This window comes from Sorghum bicolor, chromosome 5, assembly GCF_000003195.3.
Source record: "Sorghum bicolor cultivar BTx623 chromosome 5, Sorghum_bicolor_NCBIv3, whole genome shotgun sequence".
Taxonomy (NCBI): domain Eukaryota; kingdom Viridiplantae; phylum Streptophyta; class Magnoliopsida; order Poales; family Poaceae; genus Sorghum; species Sorghum bicolor.
The window spans coordinates 14,572,402-14,591,462 of record NC_012874.2 but is presented as its reverse complement, the minus strand read 5'-3'; positions in this window follow the sequence as shown (position 1 = coordinate 14,591,462).

The window sequence follows — 19,061 nt, the reverse complement described above, 5'->3', positions numbered from 1 at the left end:
TGTTTAGGAAAGCATAGGTAAGACCGGGTGGTAAAGTTTTAAGTTCTATGGGGGGTCTAGGTGTTTCTGCAAACTCATCTAAGGGTTCAGGCTCGAAGGTTCGTCTTCTTCTTCTATGAAGAAAGGAGTTTCGTCTTCTAAGTCTGGTTCATCTAAAAGCTCTAGAGATGCAGCCTTTACTTCCTCCATAGGATCAGGCAAAAGATATGACTCGGCCTTATTATTTAAGGAGTGTGAAATTATTATTGGGAATTTAAAAGTTTTTCCAAAAGAAATGTGTAGCTTTCCAGTATGACCTTCATAAAGGAGTCTTCTAAAAGGTTGTCCTATCAACAGGTTGAAGTCCCATGTATCAAAGATATAGAAGTTCAAATGAACCATGGAGCCTTCTACCGTAAGAGGTAGGATATTAATAATTCCAAGACTGGGGACTAATCGTCCCGAAGATTCCTTTATGACCTTTGTTGTGGGGGTTAAGATAAGATTTTTAAATAGTTTAAGTGCAAAGGATTCAGACATAATGTTGATCCCCACAATAGGATTATAAAGAGCATTAAATCGATCAGAATTATAAGCACAGCGTATAGTTATAGAGGGTGTGTCCAAACGGATCACATCAGAGGAAAGCTCTGATTCCTCCAACCATTCGCTACTCATTACTGAGATAAGCTCTCTCAATTGATATTCACTTGGTAAATAAATGCTAAACTGGCCATTTTGGGGTTTGTCAATAGAATGGTAGTTTGAAATATTTCCAAAATCGGCAAAAAGATCGGATTCTATATCCATCATGAAGTCCGGTAGTGGAATTTCTTCCTCTTGTGGCTCAAAACTTGGAATAGCTAAAGTAGATGAAGAATTTGGCAGAGTGTCTACTTCGGCTTCGTAGGTTTCATCATGAAGGGTATTATCCATCTCAGCTTCTAGGATTCTATCTAGGATCACTCTTGCTTCATCAGCAGGGATGCGAAAGAAAGAACCTCTAGACATTGTGTGAAGCATTTGTTTGTGATTTTTCTGAAGACCTCGAAAAAAGTGAAATAAAAGAACAGGGTCTTCAAGATTAAGGTTTGGACCAGATTCTAAAAGATTAGAAAAACGTTTCCAGGATTTTCCCAAAGTTTCATTATATTTTGTTTAGAAGATAGGACTTCGAGTCTAAGGTCGGCTATATGGTCAAGGGAATAGAAATCTAGACAAAAGTTGGCTCGTAAAACTCCCCATTCACCTTGTTGTTGACTTACCTTCTGACTGTACCATTGTCTAGCTTCTCCCCTTAGAGAAAAAGGAAAAAGCTTCCAACGTAAAGTCTTATCAGAAATGCCTTCAATGCGAAGACAATCACATGTTTGCTCAAAATCTCTAATATGAAGGTAAGGGTTTTCGTCTTCCTTTCCCGAAAAAGTTAGGTTTTGAATCATGGCAATCAACCTAGAACTTAACTTATACTGGGATGTTTGGATAGGCTGTGATGATTCCCATGGTAAAAGGTCAGTTGCTAAAGGGATTGCAGACTCATGGATCGATTTAGAATTTTGGTTTTCCATAAGGTAAGAGTAAAGAAAATAAATAATATAAAAGATAAGAAAAGATAAAAGTATAGATACAAGCTAATAGTAAGACACAGGTTATCTCAGCAACCGTCTTCGATCCCCGGCAACGGCGCCAGAAATGCTTGTTGATATTTGGGAACGCAATAAGGAATTGATCCGCAAGCGCACGGATATCGGTGAGCACTTCACCCGGGAAATTATCCAGAGTATCGTATTTATTTTTTTACCACTAGGAGAAAGAGTGCATCTAACTAACCGGTCTATTACTACTAACCTTTAGGCACAAAGAATGTCTTTCGATGTGAGTGATAAATAGAGAAGACTGCAACCGTAGTCTCCTTCTAACCTTGGTAAGGATGATCTACTGTTCTAATGGGGAGGCTAACGGAATCTAGACACCACAAAGGATGTTCAACCCGCACCTATAAACCCTATCCTTCCTGCTAACGAGATGTGATCTACAAAGGTAGCTCGGAATTGTCACGTTCCTCACTACTACCACGGTCCAGCTAGTCAGGGAATATCTATGAGTACCCCAGCCTAAACACCACGTTTACGCCAGCAATGATTACTCTAAACTCTACGCGAAGAGATTAAAGTAAACTCATAAACCATAAGAACAATAAAACAAGAACTTACTAGAATTTAGAAGTCGAATTACTGAAGAATCCTAGGAGCAAGCTTCGGGTTAGGAGAACTTGATCCCGCAGGTACAAGCTTGGAGTAGACACCGACAGGCCGGGCTTCCTCCACTCTTCACCTCCACTCTATCTCTCTCAATCTAGTAGAAACTAGAAGATCTATTTCTACCTTACATTGGTTGCTAAGCCTAAAAAGAAATATTAATTAGAGAAGAGGTTTTCCTTCGAGGGCACCCCTCAGTCTCTATGATAATTTCTTCATGTCTTCTCCAGGGGCCAGGGGGGCCTTGCTTATATAGTCCTCCCCTTCTATGCGTTTTTGGGTCGATAGGCGAGGTGGTACTATGTTTTTCTTGATCCAATAGGTCGGTGGAATATCCCGAGCGAAGAGAGTCCTGATCTGGCTCCAGAGGGGGGCGGGCGCCCTGGGCCTGGCCCAGTTTCGCCTCCGCTTCGGTCTCGTGGCTTCTGGAGTCTTCTAGATGATGTAAAATCGTGCGGTGCGTTGATATCTCTATGTAATCCCGACATGTGGGCCTTTCTTCCTTATTTCCTGATAACCCCCTGCAGAAACAGATAAACAACAAAACTCGTGGAATTCTGTCAGATCAAACCCTAATTCTAGGTGTTGGTTGCATTTTGGTCCTTTCTCTTGTTTATTTGATAATCAAAATTGATACTTAAGAACCGTCAACAGCCCGTACTATAGGGAGCTCAGTGAGGTGCCAAAGGAAGAGCTTTACGCTACTAGTGATTTCGAGTGTTGTGATGTCAACTTTAAGCTATGTGTTAGCAACGATGTTTGTCATGTTATGAGTTTATGAATTCAATTAATCATATTAATTTCATTCATACTTATATAATGTCTTATTGAATTATAAGTGACTTAGCTTTATAAATTAAATCTTTATAAATAAATGCTAACATGACTAATATTAGCTTAAATATTTCTTAATTGTAATTTGTTTAGTTAAACATGAAGCATGCAATTAATTTGCTTAATATTTATCTAATGTCATTTAATTAAAAGTGAGTTAAGGTTTATATATCGGTCTTTCATAAATTAATTATAATATGATTGATATTAACATTAATGTCTTTTCAACAATTATCTACATAGATCTATCTCGAAACATATATTGATCAATTAGTTGATTTCATATGTTTTGTGTCTTATAAATAAATAAGTGTTTAAATGACTTAAATGATTTATACTCTTTTTCTATAAATAAAATATGAATCATGTACCGATTATAATAGTTGTTTCTACATTTCCAAGCTATGAATGTTTAAGTGACTTGGATAATATTAAATGTTTATAACTAAAATATGATTAAGGTTTAACACGGTTCTTTCTAGTTAAAACATAACTTGAATAAAGTTATTCAATGCTCTTTTAGGACAAAAGTAAATTAGGGTTTAGTCTATGGTCTTTCATAAATCGATGTTAAAACTATTAATATCAACATAAACAAGTTTTTAGTTAAGACATGCTTAGATCAACCTCGTAGCATAGAGTGATTTGATTACTTTGCTCTTTTGGTTATGTTACAAATATCCCGATAGTCATGTCCTTTATAACGATAGCTCCGTTCTCGGTTGTTTTTGCACTCTCGTGACCTTAGCATCGAGCCGTGTCGTTTAGTGCGCTCTATTTTAAAACTTTTCTTTTGATTGATGTGTTGTTCTTAGTTGTTTCTATTTGTTGCTTGTATGTTTGCCTATGTGTGGTGCTTGCTACAAGTAGACGAGATCCGCTTGTGAGCGCTGAAGATCAGAAGGTGATGATCAAAAGCTGATGGTGTGAGAATTGAGCAAGTGTTTAAGGCAAGTATAACTTGGGACTATCCTTATTACCTATACACTTTAATACATATATCATATGCATATGTATGTGTCCACCTTGACAAGCTTAGTGAAATCATAGATGATTGGTATCCTGAATTCCTTGATCCCTATTTGGATATGCATTTGGGTAGTTCTTGCTAGTGCCTAATTTTAATCCATGATCTTGTAAGATGATTAATGACTATGTAATGAACGTTAAAAGATGATTTATAACTATATGAGATCTTATCTAGACATGATCATCTGGGATTTACAATGCAATCATGAGAGCTATAATGGCTCTAGCTTTAGCTCAGTATGAAGACCTTTTCTAGCTTGTTAGAGGTTACCCGTAAGGGCGCTAGAGGGGCTTGCCAACACGGGTATAGTGTGGCCTTTATCGTATAGGTTGCGCGTCATTGTGCCATTTGGAAGGGGGCTCTACATCTACTCGCAAATTGGAAACCTTGCGGCCCTAACTTGTTAAATGAACTTTTAAAAGGCTTCATAGTGATTTCTGCCGACCTCCCTAGGAAGGGGGTTAAGAGACTTGCAACCTTGGGCTAAGGGGTAAATTATGACTTATGGGTAAAGATGTACAACCTCTGCAGAGTGTTAAAAACTAGTATACTAGTCATGCTGACGGACACAAGTGGCCTTGGGGACATTTACATTAAAGATGATGATGCTTAATATGTTATTATTACTTATTGTTTATGTTTAGTATTAATTATGCTTACATTTGATCATGTGGTTATGGGATTTAAATATGTTACCTTGATATTTGCTATCTAAATATGAACATGATCTACACATAAAAGCTAATTGCAATCAAACCAGTGTCAGCTAATTGAGCCTCATGAACCCCTGATTATACTTGTTGAGTACGATATGTGCTCACTCTTGCTATTTCACAACACCTCAGGTTATGCAAATGATGATGACTGCTGTTATGAGTACTTGTGTGGTGCTTCCATCGAGAATTTCTTAGTAGAACTATCTTTATTGTATAAGACTATGTGATGATTACTATTCCACTATGTAATAAACATTGTGATGATAATATTTGAGATTTGTCTACTTATATGTGTGACTGTTTGTGGGGTGCACATGAGTCTTTTATACACTCTATTTCGTTCTTGAATTTTGGGTGTGACAAATGGTCAAACAAGATGTTTAAAAGTAAAAAATAACCCTTTTTTGAGACGGAGGAAGTAGGTCAAACATTGAAAATATAAATCATGAATAACTTTTAAGTTGTTAAATTTAGAGATGTGAAAATCATATGAATAAATTTGTCTTGAAAAATACTTTCATAAAGATATATATGCACCACTTTTTAATAAATATTTTTATCTCTACTATAATGGAAGACTTAAATGATACTTGGTCCACCCACCAAATCGTCCCCCGCTGAGAGTTTTTAACCACTATGTACCCAGAGAAATACACACAAAAATCCTACACCATTAAAATCAAGAGCTAAAAAACACATCCATCAAATCTGATGGCCTGGATGTGGGAAGCCAGGCTTCTCACCCGCCGCACCCCTGCTACCTCACGCGAACCGTCGGCATCTGAGCGTCACATCTGATCTAGGCGAGGGCCGAGCCGCCAGCCCGCCACACACAACCATGCCGATTGCGGGCAGAGCCGCCGACAGCGCCCGGCCGCACGCGTCCAGTGTAGGTCCAACCATCGAGGGGCTCCAGGCTCTCTGTCTCCGATTCAGCCATCGAGGGTTCCAGGATATCTGTCTCCGATTTACTCTACATTGCAACAAGCAACACGACAGCAGGCAGCCAAAATTAATGTCTAATCGCACTAACGTATACATTGTAGCACACACGCATTCTATTCAATTTTTTTTGTCTGATCGATTTAATTGGGTAATCATTGGGTAATTAAACTTGTTAAGGCACTCTTTATTCCAGTACACACGCATTCTATTCATATTTTTTTTATGTCTGATCGATTTAGACCTAATGTTTAATTGGGTAAAAAATTGGGTAATTAAACTAGCCTACAAAATAAGAGAAAGATGGAATCCAAAAACTAGGCTACAGAATACATGGAAGATAGGTTCCTAAAACTAGGCTACAGAATAAGATGGAAGATGGGTTCCTAAGAGAAATTAAATTTGTTAAAACTAGGCTACGGAGTATGATCGGACGTGGTCTTGATGTCAAAATTATAGGTTTTTTCTTATAATAAATTGCTTGGTTGGGTTTTATTTATTCTAGACCAAAAGAAGAAATACGATTAGTATTGTAAAAAGGAGATGTTCTGTTCCTACACGCCAATGTCTACTCAAGTTATTTTTTGTCCTTTTCCTTAGGGTTTATTACTGACGATATCTGATCCTATAAAATTTATATTCAGCTATTCCAGTATGTTATTTATAATGTACATATATCTTTAGCTATTAATTCTGATCTCTACTATAATAGAATTTTTATCGTCGGCTCCTCCTGCATTCTAGACGTCACCTACTGTGAACCGCTACAGCCAACTAGAAATCCTCGCTGATATTTCGCAATGTCTACGTCCGAAGATACACGCGATGCGTTAAGCGATATCACAAACGTCGCATGTATACTTTCAATATGTATGTGTACAACACCTTTGGGTGTCTTTCTAATCTTCTGTTATATATATTATTATCCAAATACCACTTTAGATGATGCTTCGCAGAGGAGGGAAGAAAGAAGAGAGCAGCAACGAATTCGTCGAGCTGAGATGTTCAGCGAACAAAAAGAAGAGATCAATAGGAAAAAGCGTGAATACATGCGTAACTACCGAGTGTCGACGAAAGCTAGTCGGCAGTCTACCTTGGGGTATACCCACGGTAGTAGTTTATCGGTAGACGGTGCGCAAACTACGAACTTGATGGTGACGCAAGACACGGACAAGCTTTTTATCCAGGTTCGGCCGCCGAGTTGGCGTAATACCTACGTCCTGCGTCGGGTTGTATTGGATTGTGTTGAGATAATCTGCCCTAGGGGGGTCCCTTGCCCCTCCTTATATAGTCTGGAGGGCAGGGTTACAGATCTAGAAACTAATCCTAGTCGGTTACAATTGCCATGGATAATTCGATATCAATTCCTATTCTAACCGACTAGAATCCTGCTTGATCTCCACGTCTTGTTTTCTTGCACGAAACTCGGGCTGTCGGATCAAGCCTTGAACTCGTCTCGTAGTGGGCCAAGCTTCCTAGCTGAAGTCTAGCCGTAAGGGTATAGGGGTTTATACCCCCACAGCTAGTCCCCGAGCGCCATGTATTGTGATGTAACACGCCGTCTTGAGCTTCTTCGATCAGCGAGGCTTGTCGTCTTTAATAAGCGGGAAAATCGGCCAAACAGTCGCAACGGTTCCTTGACCGACTCGAAGGACAGTTGATAAACGTCGACATCGAAGAAGCAGGTTGTTCGAAGAATGCATGGTGCTCTAAAAAAAAATTTCTTCCTTGGTGAAGTGTGCCCACTTTGCCTTTCTGAAAGGTTGAAGCATCAAAAAGGCAAGCAAATTCACCGCTAGGTGAAGTGTGCCCACTTAGTCCCCGAGCCTGGTAGTAGGTGACGTAGGCACGTGGTGCCAGGGTCAAAAGAAAATTCCCCAAAGTAGTTTTGAGACTGAGATGCATCGCTAGATGCATCGTACCGATGTAGTCCCCGAGCTTGCTGGAAGGCGAAGTAAGAGCCTTGTAGCAAGGTCTGAAAAATTGAATTTACCAATCCCCGAGCATCGAGTGCTCAATGGTCGGTGCGTGCCTTAAAGCTTTGAGCCGATAGACTGAGCGACCAGTCCCCGAGCGTCGAGTACTCGGTGGTCGGTACAGTCCTTGAAGTTCCGAGATGATAGACTGGGCGACCAGTCCCCGAGCGTCGAGTACTCGGTGGTCGGTGCAGTCCTTGAAGTTCCGAGCTGATAGACTGGGCGACCAGTCCCCGAGCGTCGAGTGCTCGGTGGTCGGTGCAGCCCTTGAAGTTCCGAGCTGATAGACTGGGCGACCAGTCCCCGAGCGTCGAGTACTCGGTGGTCGGTGCAGTCCTTGAAGTTCCGAGCTGATAGACTGGGCGACCAGTCCCCGAGCGTCGAGTGCTCGGTGGTCGGTGCAGTCCCCGGATTGCTGACTCACTGGCGTATGTGTCTTCTTACTTTTGAAAAAGTCTTTCCCATTAAAGTTGACATGACGGGGTCTCCTGACGATATGTCAGACGGATGCATGAAAAGCCGCGCCTGGCAACTATACAACCGCTCTTTGCATGGTTTGAGAAAAGGAAACCATCAATTGGTACGAAAACTCCGCCGCATTAATTGCCTATAATCATTGTAAACTGAAACGCCGCGTCCGCCGCATGGCCTGCCCACTTCCCGAGAATACAGGAAGTGGGAGAGGTGGGGTCGCGGGTTTATAAGGGCCTAATAGGACCTCCTGTACCGCTTCTCCTGCAATTGCCGTCAAATCTTCCGCTTTCATCTTCTCCAATCTCCTGCACTTTCCTAGCTCCAGCGCGCACTCGCACCTCTAATGGCGAAGAGCGATTCCAGGAAGAGGGCCGAACTGATGGCCAAGGAGTGGAAAAAATCTCGCAGCACCACAAAGTCTCTTGGTGACCTCGTCGACATGGGGCTTCTGCACGGCGCAGAGCTCGGCGGCTGGAGGGCGCCGGAAGGGGAGAGCTACCCCGACCCTCGCGCCGGTGAGATCGTCGTTTTTGAAGATTTCATCAAGAGAGGCTTTGGTGTTCCTGTTCATCCCTTTCTACAGGGTCTTCTTTTGTACTATGAGATCGGGATTTGCAATCTGCACCCGAACTCAATTCTCCTTATTTCCACCTTCATCCATCTGTGCGAGGCCTATGTTGGCATAGAGCCGCACTTTGATCTTTTCCGGTACCTTTTCTGTCTGAGGAAGAAGGGAGCAGTTGGAGGCTCCAAGGTTGCAGGTGGAGTATACCTCAACCTTCGTGATGGGATGAAGAACCGCTACCTGCACTGCCCATGGAACACCTCTTTGACCGAATGGTACAGGAGGTGGTTCTACGTCAGGGAGGAACCGGGCAGCTCCACGTTCTGCGACGTGGGGTACGTTCCCGAGAAGAGGGCGAGCTGGAGCGACCGCCCGGAGTACGACGGTCAAGTGGCGGATCTGATGAAGCTGATCGACTGGTCGCGCCTGGATGGGCTTAGCGTGGTCGGCAACTTCATTTGCCGCCGGGTGATGCCCTGCCAGAAGAGGGTGCACTCGGCGTATGAATATGCCGGAAGCGCAGACCCGACCAGGATGCGGTCGGAGATCCTGGAGAAGGCGGAGGTACAACAGCTGCTGAACGAGCTGTTTAACTTTGCCGATGGGGGCTTCACCCGTAGCAGTGATCGGGTGCAAGCCTTCAAGCTAGGACGACCAGCACCAAAGGTATGTAGCATAGCCCGTTTGATCATTCTTGTGTCGTCTGCAGTTGGCTCACCTCTGTTGCTTTTGCAGGTCGGTGATGTCGACCGGTGCGTAGTGTACGCATCACTGGCACCGGGGATGGAAGATCCTGTGGGAGAGGTCCCGTCGGAAGAAGACCGAGCCCGCCCCGTCCCGACCTCCGAGGAGAGGGTAGCGGGGAAAAGGCCATTGCCGGCGAATCCCTTGCCAACGCCGGAGCTGCCGGCAGACCTACCGGCGGAGAGCAGCCAAGCGCCGAAGCGTCGTCGGCTCGTGCGGATCGTCGACGACGACGAGGACGACGAGGAGGCTGCGCCGTCGCTGGTCCGACGGCCTCGGGACCGCCCAGACGCTGCGCCGGTCGCCACTGATCGAGTGGCCAGCGACGCGGCTGCCCCGCAAGTTGCCGAGGTGGGGGCACAGGCGCCGACCGGCCGGGCGAGGAGGAGGTTCACCGCGACCCATCGGCGGTCAGACCTGTAAGTGTTCAACTTACGTATTTTGGACTCCTCTCTCTTCTTTTTTTTTTTTAACTTTTGTTCCTGTAGTGCGGCATCGGATGTCGACCCTGGCCAAACTGCTGGCCAGGGAACGGGCGAGCCTGCCCGCGGTTCTGGGGATGCGGCCCCCCAGACTACGGAGCAGCCGACAGCTGCAGTCGCGCCTGGGAGCACGGAGGGGCTCCCGAGCGCGGCGCCTACTACCACAAGCAGCCCGACCAGGGCTGGGAAGGCTCCCTCAACTGACTCCTCGGAGAGGAGAAAGTCTCCGACCGCTCCTCCTGCCGGGGGGAGTGAAGTCCCCCTGTCACCCCGAGCAGGAGCCTCTCCGGCTGCGGGCTCCCCAGGCTTGGTCCAAGGGATGGTGGCGCCTGGGACCACCACCGGGGGTGACGCAGCCCAGGAGGAGGAAACCAGAGCGGCCTCCGACGACGAGGTAGAGGAGATCGAGGGTCGTCCCCGTGATGGCCGCCAACACGTGTATGTGTGGCGCCAGCGCGGGGATCACTTTATCGGCCATGAGGAGCTCGCCGAGTCCGAAGAGGCCGCCAGGGTGGAGCGCGCGGCCAAGCGCCTTGTTGACGAAGTCAAGGTAAGCAGCGTTTTGAGCTGCCGCGCGTTCTTTTGCCTTGTCTTCTGCGCATTCTTATATGCTTGCTTTGTAGGACGTCATGAAAACGGCGAAGTACCGGAAACGGTGCTTTGACCAGATAGAAGGCGTCATGGCTGACAACAAGGCCCTTGCCGCTGAGGTGGACCGGTTGCGGGCGGAGGTCGGAGAGAAGGTGGTCGAGATGAGCGCCGAAAAGGAGCGTCGTCTCGACCTCGCTCGTCGCCTGGCCGACCAGTACCGGCTGCAGGAAGGTTAGTCACACGCTCCGAGCAGTTTCGCATACCTGTATAGTTTGCTTTGCTGACCAGTTTAGGATTCACGCAGACTTGGAGGAGGAGGTGGCGAGCCTTCAACAAGAGAAGGAGCAGCTCGGCCAACAGCTCGCCAGTGCACAGGAATCCAGGCGGCGAGCGGAGGAGCAGTTGGGTCGAAAAGACCGGGAGTTAGCTGGTAATGAGTGCCGCCTTGTTGATTGCTGCCTGCCCTGTGCTTGTCTGGTAACGTTTCATTTCGTTTGCAGTGCTCAAGGTGAACACCAAGAAACACCTGGATGAGCTGATCAGGGACCGGGACTCCTGGAAGGCCAACTGTTGCAAGATCTGGAAGGGAGTGTCCCCGGTCCTGGACCTGATCAGTCCCGAGCTCCCGGAGAGCCAGCCCCGCGCGCCGCAGTTGACCCCAGTCGAGAAGGCGCAACGGGCGTGGGACTGGCTCCAGCAGTTTGTGAAGGACGCCGGGGAATTTGCCGGCGCGCACGTCCTCAGCATGGTGCGCGCCCACTACCCCCTGGTTGACTTGAGCAGGCTGGAGAAGGGGTACCCGAAGGAGTTGCCTCTGGTCGTCTGTTTCTCCGTCAACGGCTGGTTCATCGGCGCTGACATTGAATACAATATCCCCTCGCCGGGGGGGGAATACCGGGAATCGGTCGAAACCCGGAGGGTGCGAAGGGGAATCCGGGTCATAGTCCTCGTCTTCGGTGTTCACAACCTCGGTGGGGACGGAGCCGGTGCTTGAGTTGGTGCTGGAAACCTGGCCGTCCCATAGCTCTCGGATGGTCACCATGTTGACATGGTGGCAATTGTTCCTTGTCGGCGACCAGCCCGCTTTGGTGAAAACGGATTGGACATGCCGTGAATAAACAGAGGCCGAGTTGTTCAGGCCGCAAGGATGGTCATCCTTTTTAAGCTCGACGGATCGTCCTGAGGGGGTTGAGGTTATCGTCAGGGACGTTCCCAGCCGTTCGTGTGTGGTGACACGAGTTGGCCGGCGGAATTTCGAAGAATCCGCTTGAGCGGCTTGGTCGGGTCTGCGCAGGATTCCGTCTATTAGCTCGGAGACTTCGGATAGCCTGGAGTCGGCGCGATCGAGCGCTTGGAGGAGGCCCGAGCAGTCGATCTCCCTTCCCTTGTAGAGCGGGAACGGTGGTCGGGAGCTTGGTGTCGTCACGCGCGTGGTCGGAGACGACGTGATCTCAGATTGGATCTGGATCTCTTTCGGAACCGTGGTCGCAAAACCGCCGCTGCGCGTCGTCCACGTGATTTGGCCGACGGTGAACGTGAGGCCTTCGGGTACGGTCGCGGAAGCTGGGATCGTGACCATCTTGTTCGCCGGAAAAGTTGCACGCACACCCCCTACCTGGCGCGCCACTGTCGACGAAAGCTAGTCGGCAGTCTACCTTGGGGTATACCCACGGTAGTAGTTTATCGGTAGACGGTGCGCAAACTACGAACTTGATGGTGACGCAAGACACGGACAAGCTTTTTATCCAGGTTCGGCCGCCGAGTTGGCGTAATACCTACGTCCTGCGTCGGGTTGTATTGGATTGTGTTGAGATAATCTGCCCTAGGGGGGTCCCTTGCCCCTCCTTATATAGTCTGGAGGGCAGGGTTACAGATCTAGAAACTAATCCTAGTCGGTTACAATTGCCATGGATAATTCGATATCAATTCCTATTCTAACCGACTAGAATCCTGCTTGATCTCCACGTCTTGTTTTCTTGCACGAAACTCGGGCTGTCGGATCAAGCCTTGAACTCGTCTCGTAGTGGGCCAAGCTTCCTAGCTGAAGTCTAGCCGTAAGGGTATAGGGGTTTATACCCCCACACCGAGCACGGAAGAAGGCTACATCCCAAAATAGTAGCAATTCCTATGCTTCGGCTGAAACCTTGCATGCAACATCGGCCACGGGTATTCGTATATTGGGCATATATTTAGGATGTGCATGCATGGATATTCGTATATTGGGCATATATGATATATGTGCATCTCTACTTTTATTGCCTCTGCTCCTGTAATTCTGGAACATTTGTGTCTTGAAATATAATATATATGTGGCATGATGGCGTTTGTTTGTGTGTATTTGGGAATCTGGAAACATGTATATATTTTATCTCCGTTAACAACGATGATGCCGGTATGTATGGTACTTACTTCGTCGTCCGTTAAGGACTTAGATAAAATATAACTTAGATGGTTAAGGACTTAGCTTATTTTACATTCTTTATGCCAAATGTTTCTAGATTGTATACATACTTAAATATAATTGTGTAAAAGTCAAACTATGAAACAAAATCATTGGATGTTTTTATGTACATTTTCGAGATAAAACCGTAGCGTTAGCACGGACATTATACTAGTAAAAATAAAAATTCAAAGTCATGTTTTGTAGACCGTGTCATTGTCCTAAATAATTTTTTTTACGGATAAAAGGGAGTAGCGTTTAGCTACTGTTTGATTGAGAGTCTAGAGTGCGACGGACTGATCTCTGATTTCTAGGATAGGACGACTTAGTTTCTGTTTGGTTGACAAGAGACGGAAAGGACTCGCCTGGTTTAGTTCACCCAAAAAATAAAAAAAAATAAGATTCTCCATCACATCCAATCTTGTGATACATGTATAGAGCATTAAAAATAGATAAAAATAAAAACTAATTATACAGTTTGCCTGTAAATCACGAGACGAATCTTTTAAACCTAGTTACTCCATAATTGCATAGTGTTTATCAAATAAAAACGAAAATACTACAGTGTTAAAATCTAAAAACTTTTTAGATCTAAACAAAGCCTCATTTTGTATTTAGTTGAAGGGATAAATACAAATAAGATGGCTAGTGGATTTGACAATGTCAAAAAGCAGGTAACTGTGGGTCCCACTTTGCTTTAGACGGACCCACACGTCATCATTAGGTTTTTTTCTTTTTCTTCATCTCCCTTCTCTTCTCCCGACACTATGGTGCCCCTCCCCAACCATGCCTCTCCCAGAACCGGAACAGCTCGTCGGAGAAGCCCCTCCCCCCGCGCTACTGCTTTGTCCGCCACCATCATTGCCTAGTCTGTCACCGTTACTCCATCAGGTGTGTGCAAATGGTCGGAGCTCACCAAGCCAGATCTCGCCGAAGCTTGGCCCCCCACGCTAGGCCCAACCGTCCCTAGGAGAAGGTGGAAGACTCGCTGCTCCGTCCTGCCACGTCTGTTGCCGCCTGCGTTCTCGGTAAGAATGGGAATCACTATTCAAATGGATACCTGCTCTAGTGTAATTTATAATAAACTAAAGAGACAAATTTTTTTATTTTTTTATTTAGTTTATTTAGTTACACTAGAGAAGAACCGTGGGTACCTATTTAGAGCACTGTCCCCATCCCTTAGTTCTCGGTCTGCTATGTAGGAGCTCGCAAGGAGGAGCTCACCTGCCCATGCCAGATCTCGACCATGAGCTCGCCGTCGTACCCGCGTGGCGGGGTAGCCGAAGGGGAGGGCACATTCGGAGAAATTCGTAGGGGCTTGAGAGACGCGCCGGAGGATTTAGAGGCTTGGCCTAGAGTCCCACGAATGGTGTCTGTAGGGAGAATTTGAGTGCCTACTTAAATTTCAGGGACTTAGGCTGTCTCCAACAAAGGAGACCTAAAACAAATACTCATTCTATGGTATAGGTCATGCACAGTGAAATAGATAACACTCCAAATTTCTCCTCCTCCAACAGATACCACAAGTAGAACATCCAAAACTACTGCTCTCCATGGACACGCTGCGCCGCTAACGCCCTTCATCTTTGCCCACCGCCGGCCACTGAGGCACCGAGCTACGAGATCTAGCCTGAGGAGGCGGATGGAGTTGCTGAGCGAGCGGATCTTTGCATCGTGCGGCGTTTATGCCTATGCTTGTGTGGAGGCGGAGCCGTTGTCGGCGGCGAGGTGCTCGATGCTCTCGATGACGAGCTCAAGGTTGGTGAAGGGTCGAGATGGCGGACTAGAGGGGGGGGGTGAATAGTCCTTTCTAAAAGTTATTACGCCGGCTAAACGAAAACAAATGCGGAATTAAAACTATCGGTCTAGCCAAGACTACACCCCTCTATCTGAGTTCTCTAGCACCTTGAAAAGATCCTAAACAAGCAAGCAAGGTGCTACCTTAGCAAGAGCTCACCTAACCAATTCTAGGAGCAAGGTCACACAAACCTATGCAACTAGTACTTTGCAAACCGGGGGAGCTCCTACTCAAACTAGTGAGGCAAAGCGCACAAAGCCTAAGCTCACTAGCAAGCTCAATAACAAGGCAACTAATGCCAAATTAGAGAGCGCAACTTACTTAGCTACACAAACTAAGCAAAGTGACTAACAAGGTTACACAAACCAAATTAGTCACGCAAGGGAACTACTTCTAGCTACACAAGCAAGAAGGTAACTAGAAAGCTACACAAGCTAACTAATTACAAGAGCAACTACACAAGCACAATTATATGAATGTAAGAACAAGCTTGTGTTAGGGACTTGCAAACCAACGGGAAGAACAAATGTTGACACGATGATTTTCTCCCGAGGTTCACTTGGTTGCCACCAAGCTACGTCCCCGTTGTGTCGACCAACACTTGGTGGTTCGGCAGCTAAGAGGTGTTACACGAACCTCGTCCCCACTAGGACACCGCAAGAACCTACCCACAAGTGAGGTAGCTCAATGACACGCACGATCCAATGGAGTTGCTCTTCGCGATCCCCGCGGGGTGAGCACCGTACCCCTCACAATCTCTTCTCTGGAGCACCGCACAATCTCCTTGCGTGCTTCGACGGAGTCACAAGCCACCAAGCCGTCTAGGAGGTGGCAACCTCCAAGAGTAACAAGCACCACCGGCTTGCAACACGAACACCTAGTGCCACACGATGCAATCTCTCAATGCAACGCACTAGAATCGCTCACTCACACAATCGGATGATCACTATCAAGTATATGTGAGTTAGAGGCTTCACTAGCACTCCCCAAGCATGGACACTAAGTCCCAAGGGTGCTCAGCACCAGCCAAGGCTGGCCACCACTTCTATTTATACCCCCAAGGGCTAAACTAGTCGTTGCCCCTTCACTGGGCAAAACACGTGGGCACCGGACGCTCACAGGAAGCCACCGGACGCTCCACACCTAGCGTCCGGTGCTCAGCTGACCGCCACGTGTCACTAGCCGTTTGAAGTCGACCGTTGCCGCCAACGGCTACCACGCGCTCGCGCCAGACACAGCACCACCGGACGCTCAACGAGTCCACACCGGACGCGTCCGGTGCACACCGGACTCATGCGCAGAGAGGGTGTCAAACTCGCGACCTCACCGGACGCTGGGCACCGGACGGTCCGGTGCTCACCGGACTCGTGCGCAGAGAGGGTTGCAAAACGCCTTCACACCGGACGCTGAGCACCGGACTCACTCCGGTGCGTCCGGTGCACACCTGCGCCACAGACACCACACCGGACGCTCTAGACCAGCGTCCGGTGCTGCCAGCACCAGCGTCCGGTGAGTGTTTCTCAGCGAGAAACACTCCCGCGACTTCTCCAAACTTCCCACCGGCGCAATAGAAAATATGCACTTAATTTTCTCAAAAGCGCCGAATCCCGAGGAACCCACACGCCTCTCAACCCTAGGAACTCCACCTCCTTTGAAAAGTGTGCCAACACCACCAAGTGTACACCACCATGTGCATGTGTGTTAGCATTTTCACAAACATTTTCCCAAAGGAGTTAGCCTCTCAAACTTGCCACGCCACTCGATCATAACACATATGCAAAGTTAGATCGCTCAAGTGGCACTAGATGACCGATATGCAAACAAGTTTGCCCCTCTTGATAGTACGGCCATCTATCCTAAATCCGGTCATAAACTTCTCTACACACCTATGACCGGTGAAATGAAAATGCCCCCAACCAATCACCAAATGATATGATCCACTTCATATCATCACGTGGCCGTATTGGTTCATCAATCTTGACCTCACTTGCTCTTCACCGTTGCCTCAGTCCATCGGCGCCAAGTCTTGCTCAAGCTTCACCGTCACACGCGGTCCCTCGCTTCAAAGCCTCCGACTTGCCCTTCACTCTTGCAACCGGTCCATCGAGCCAAGCCTCATCTTGATCTTCTCCATCTTGGTCACATGACTCCATGTCATGTCTTATATGCAATGAGCTCCTCCATCATCACATCATCACCTGTGGACTAATCTCCTGTGTATCTCACATAAACACTATTAGTCCACCTAAGTTGTCACTCAATTACCAAAACCAAACAAGGACCTTTCAGTTGGCCAGCACAGGGTGGCCCCCAACATCGTCGTCTTCTCCCGCGGTGGCTTCCCGAGCCATGTGGTGAGGCACATAGACTGCACGGCCACCACACCTCCGGCAGCGGCGGCCTCCTCCTCCTCTGCCTCCCTCGTCCTGCTCCCGCTACGTGGTGTGGTGGGAGACGCAAAGACACCGAAGGGGACATATATTTGCGTTCTGCAACGATGACGACAAAAAATAGGTCGTAGGTTGGGTACTCGGTTGGAGGGTGTTTTTCGCTAAGCACTGTGTAGGAGGCATTTTGGGTACGGGTCTTATTATGCCTATCTTGTTGGAGATAGCCTTAGTAGGAGCCTTGCTGGAGCATTTTTTTCTCTCGAATCCTATATTTAACTATTTAACTATTAACTATGAAGGCTTAAGTAGGAGTGCTGCTAGAGCTGCTCTTACACAGGCTACTCCGTCTATCCTAATTTTTTTTAAATCACAAGCCTACACTCCCTGTAAACATATGCACAAACACCTCTATATGGACCAAGAAATTTAGTTTAGCACAGCCGGGCACGTATCCTAAAAAATAACACCTTAAAATTTAAAATAAATCTAAGAAATACCGAACGAGCTGAGCCACTCCGCTCGCAATAGAATGTGATTCCAGCTTCCTATATACAGTTCTTTTTTAATATATTTACAAATATTAATACCATATCATATTATATAAATTTAGTAAAAGTTAAGATATTTTGATAGGGACCAAATTAAAAATTGCATTAAGAGGTAGTATATATTTTGAATTACCGCCATGAGGCATTGTTTTTGTTGCCCAATTAATATAAGGGAAAACTTGAATACTAAGGCCATACTTAGTGCAGATTTCATGGTTCAGTTTTCAACGCATCTATATTTTGAAAACAGTACAGAAGAGTTTTGTCCCCATGAAACACTCTCTACTTCTATAAAACTATTATCACCTCTTTCGTTATTAATATAGTGTCGGATTAACATATTTAATGTCTATGAAACCTCATTGAGACTGGCCGAATTTTACTAAATTGAAAATATGTGATCATGTCTTAAATGTCATTAAGGCCCAACTTAGTTCTCACCTAAAAACTTTACGTCCCATCACATCGAATATTTAGATACGAGCATTAAATTTAGATTAAAAATAACTAACTATATAGTTTACATATATTTTGTGAGACGAATCTTTTAAGTCTAATTAGTCCATAATTAGACACTAATTTCTATAGTTACAAATGTGCTACAGTATCTAAAATATTTTCTTTTTGCGAAGTAAACAAGGCATAACTCATGTATGCCCCACGTGTCGGTGAGATGGCATACTAAAAGACCATAATACCCCACCCATCCCAATTTCGCCTGTCGCCTATTTGCCGTGACTTTCCCGACAAACAAGACGTCCATTTATCTCTCTTGCCTCCAATGTAAGGATGGAGATAGTGCTCTAAATGAGTACATGCGGTTCTTCTCTAGTCTAACTTAATGAACTAAATAGATAATCTCTCTCCTCATTTTTTCAGTTAGTTCATTAAATTATACTAGAGAAGAAACGTAGGTATCTATTTGGAGCACCATCCCCATCTTGCTCGAGTGAAGCCTCCCTCCTACTGTCGGAATCGGCGAGCACGGTCTGGCAGCGGTGACCTGCATGCTCGAGTAGAGTAGAGGCACCAGCGGGCACCAGTAGTGGCTTGGTGCTCCGTTTCCTCAGACACGCCGTGCCGCCGGCATGGATGGGAGAGAGCTAGTTGAGAATTTTTTTTATTTTTAGCTCAAATTTGAAACATATTTCAAAATTGATATGGTTTCAAAATTATTTGTAAGACTAACCCGTTTGGCCCCGCCATCATGCATGGCGGGGCAAATGAACTGTACCCGCCATGCATGGCGGCAGGGTAAAGCTACCTCATGGCATGCAACACTTTCATACCACAA